This window comes from Carassius gibelio, chromosome B22, assembly GCF_023724105.1.
Source record: "Carassius gibelio isolate Cgi1373 ecotype wild population from Czech Republic chromosome B22, carGib1.2-hapl.c, whole genome shotgun sequence".
Classification (NCBI taxonomy): Eukaryota; Metazoa; Chordata; class Actinopteri; order Cypriniformes; family Cyprinidae; genus Carassius; species Carassius gibelio.
Genome location: NC_068417.1, coordinates 49,900,388 through 49,903,816, shown reverse-complemented (window position 1 = coordinate 49,903,816; position 3,429 = coordinate 49,900,388). Strand labels below are relative to the sequence as shown.

Sequence of the window (3,429 nt, the reverse complement as noted above, 5' to 3'; positions counted from 1 at the left end):
TGCCCGATCTCTGAATATTTGCAGGTTTGGGCCTGGTTAGTACATGGATGGGAGACAGCCTGGGAATACCAGGTGCTTTAATCTTTTTGGAAAATTTCACGAATTATATAATAATCTTTCATTAAAAAAAAAAAGAGTCAATGCCCGATCTCTGAATCTTAGCAGGTTTAGGTCTGGTTAGTACTTTGATGAGAGACTGCCTAGGAATACCAGGTGCTTTAAGCTTTTGGGCTTTCTTTCCTACTTATATAATGTACTGGCGATAAGATTGGCTGGTCTTTAAATAGCCCTCTCTTTGCAACAGACTTCGCTTACGGCCATACCAACCTGGCTATGCCCGATCTCGTCCGATCTCGGAAGCTAAGCAGGTTTGGGCCTGGTTAGTACTTTGATGGGAGACCGCCTGGGAATACCAGGTGCTGTAAACTTTTTGGACATTTTTCACTTAGTTTATAATAATTTTGCCAAAAAATAGAGTCAATGCCCGATCTCTGAATCTTAGCAGGTTTAGGTCTGGTTAGTACTTTGATGAGAGACTGCCTAGGAATACCAGGTGCTTTAAGCTTTTGGGTTTTCTTTACTACTTATATAATGTACTGGCGATAAGATTGGCTGTTCTTTAAATAGCCCTCTCTTTGCAGCAGACTTCGCTTACGGCCATACCAACCTGGCTATGCCCGATCTCGTCTGATCTCGGAAGCTAAGCAGGTTTGGGCCTGGTTAGTACTTGGATGGGAGATCGCCTGGGAATACCAGGTGCTGTAAGCTTTTTGGACATTTTTCACTTAGTATATAATAATTTTGCCAAAAAATAGAGTCAATGCCCGATCTCTGAATCTTAGCAGGTTTAGGTCTGGTTAGTACTTTGATGAGAGACTGCCTGGGAATACCAGGTGCTTTAAGCTTTTGGGTTTTCTTTCCTACTTATATAATGTACTGGCGATAAGATCGGCTGGTCTTTAAATAGCCCTCTCTTTGCAGCAGACTTCGCTTACGGCCATACCAACCTGGCTATGCCCAATCTCGTCTGATCTCGGAAGCTAAGCAGGTTTGGTCCTGGTTAGTACTTGGATGGGAGACCGCCTGGGAATACCAGGTGCTGTAAGCTTTTTGGACATTTTTCACTTAGTATATAATAATTTTGCCAAAAAATAGAGTCAATGCCTGATCTCTGAATATTAGCAGGTTTGGGCCTGCTTAGTACATGGATGGGAGACTGCCTGGGAATACCAGGTGTTTTAATCTTTTTGGAAAATTTCACAAATTATATAATAATCTTTCATAAAAAAAAAAAAAAGAGTCAATGCCCGATCTCTGAATCTTAGCAGGTTTAGGTCTGATTAGTACTTTGATGAGAGACTGCCTAGGAATACCAGGTGCTTTAAGCTTTTGGGTTTTCATTCCTACTTATATAATGTACTGGCGATAAGATTGGCTGGTCTTTAAATAGCCCTCTCTTTGCAGCAGACTTCGCTTACGGCCATACCATCCTGGCTATGCCTGATCTCGTCTGATCTCGGAAGCTAAGCAGGTTTGGGCCTGGTTAGTACTTGGATGGGAGACCGCCTGGGAATACCAGGTGCTGTAAGCTTTTTGGAAATTTTTCACTTAGTATATAATAATTTTGCCAAAAAATAGAGTCAATGCCAATCTCTGAATATTAGCAGGTTTGGGCCTGGTTAGTACATGGATGGGAGACTGCCTGGGAATACCAGGTGCTGTAAGCTTTTTGGACATTTTTCACTTAGTATATAATAATTTTGCCAAAAAATAGAGTCAATGCCCGATCTCTGAATATTTGCAGGTTTGGGCCTGGTTAGTACATGGATGGGAGACTGCCTGGGAATACCAGGTGCTTTAATCTTTTTGGAAAATTTCACGAATTATATAATAATCTTTCATTTAAAAAAAAAAAAAAAAAAAAAAAAAAAAAGAGTCAATGCCCGATCTCTGAATCTTAGCAGGTTTAGGTCTGGTTAGTACTTGTATGAGAGACTGCCTAGGAATACCAGGTGCTTTAAGCTTTTGGGTTTTCTTTCGTACTTATATAATGTACTGGCGATAAGATTGGCTGTTCTTTAAATAGCCCTCTCTTCAATCAATCAATCAATCACCTTTATTTATATAGTGCTTTAAACAAAATACATTGCGTCAAAGCACTGAACAACATTCATTTGGAAAACAGTGTCTCAATAATGCAAAATGATAGTTAAAGGCAGTTCATCATTGAATTCAGCTATGTCATCTCTGTTCAGTTGAAATAGTGTCTGTTTTTATTTGCAATCAAGTCAATGATATCGCTGTAGATGAAGTGACCCCAACTAAGCAAGCCAGAGGCGACAGTGGCAAGGAACCGAAACTCCATCGGTGACAGAATGGAGAAAAAAACCTTGGGAGAAACCAGGCTCAGTTGGGGGGTCAGTTCTCCTCTGACCAGACGAAAACCAGTAGTTCAATTCCAGGCTGCAGCAAAGTCAGATTGTGCAGAAGAATCATCTGTTTCCTGTGGTCTTGTCCTGGTGCTCCTCTGAGACAAGGTCTTTACAGGGGATCTGTATCTGGGGCTCTAGTTGTCCTGGTCTCCGCTGTCTTTCAGGGCAGTAGAGGTCCTTTCTAGGTGCTTTTTGGACATTTTTCACTTAGTATATAATAATTTTGCCAAAAAATAGAGTCAGTGCCTGATCTCTGAATATTAGCAGGTTTGGGCCTGTTTAGTACATGGATGGGAGACTGCCTGGGAATATACTGCCTTTAATTATAATTTTGCATTATTGAGACACTGTTTTCCTAATGAATGTTGTTCAGTGCTTTGACGCAATGTATTTTGTTTAAAGCACTATATAAATAAAGGTGATTGATTGATTGATTGAATACCAGGTGCTGTAAGCTTTTTGGACATTTTTCACTTAGTATATAATAATTTTGCCAAAAAAAAGTCAATGCCCGATCTCTGAATATTTGCAGGTTTGGGCCTGGTTAGTACATGGATGGGAGACAGCCTGGGAATACCAGGTGCTTTAATCTTTTTGGAAAATTTCACGAATTATATAATAATCTTTCATTAAAAAAAAAAAGAGTCAATGCCCGATCTCTGAATCTTAGCAGGTTTAGGTCTGGTTAGTACTTTGATGAGAGACTGCCTAGGAATACCAGGTGCTTTAAGCTTTTGGGCTTTCTTTCCTACTTATATAATGTACTGGCGATAAGATTGGCTGGTCTTTAAATAGCCCTCTCTTTGCAACAGACTTCGCTTACGGCCATACCAACCTGGCTATGCCCGATCTCGTCCGATCTCGGAAGCTAAGCAGGTTTGGGCCTGGTTAGTACTTTGATGGGAGACCGCCTGGGAATACCAGGTGCTGTAAACTTTTTGGACATTTTTCACTTAGTTTATAATAATTTTGCCAAAAAATAGAGTCAATGCCCGAT

At 40.5% G+C, this 3,429-nt stretch overlaps 5 non-coding genes across 5 annotated transcripts; all 5 read left to right on the top strand.

The window, feature by feature from the left end:
* The first annotated feature begins 309 nt into the window (after nucleotides 1-309).
* Nucleotides 310-428, top strand: LOC127996613 (5S ribosomal RNA). The gene has a single exon (XR_008169512.1). It is a non-coding gene; the product is annotated as a 5S ribosomal RNA (ribosomal RNA).
* Nucleotides 429-649: 221 nt separating this feature from the next.
* LOC127995910 (5S ribosomal RNA) lies at nucleotides 650-768 on the top strand. The gene has a single exon (XR_008168837.1). It is a non-coding gene; the product is annotated as a 5S ribosomal RNA (ribosomal RNA).
* A 221-nt stretch (nucleotides 769-989) lies between these two features.
* Nucleotides 990-1,108, top strand: LOC128003784 (5S ribosomal RNA). Its single transcript, XR_008176500.1, has one exon. It is a non-coding gene; the product is annotated as a 5S ribosomal RNA (ribosomal RNA).
* A 364-nt stretch (nucleotides 1,109-1,472) lies between these two features.
* On the top strand, nucleotides 1,473-1,591 carry LOC128000851 (5S ribosomal RNA). The gene has a single exon (XR_008173625.1). It is a non-coding gene; the product is annotated as a 5S ribosomal RNA (ribosomal RNA).
* Nucleotides 1,592-3,249: 1,658 nt separating this feature from the next.
* On the top strand, nucleotides 3,250-3,368 carry LOC127996612 (5S ribosomal RNA). The gene has a single exon (XR_008169511.1). It is a non-coding gene; the product is annotated as a 5S ribosomal RNA (ribosomal RNA).
* The last annotated feature ends 61 nt before the right edge of the window (nucleotides 3,369-3,429 follow it).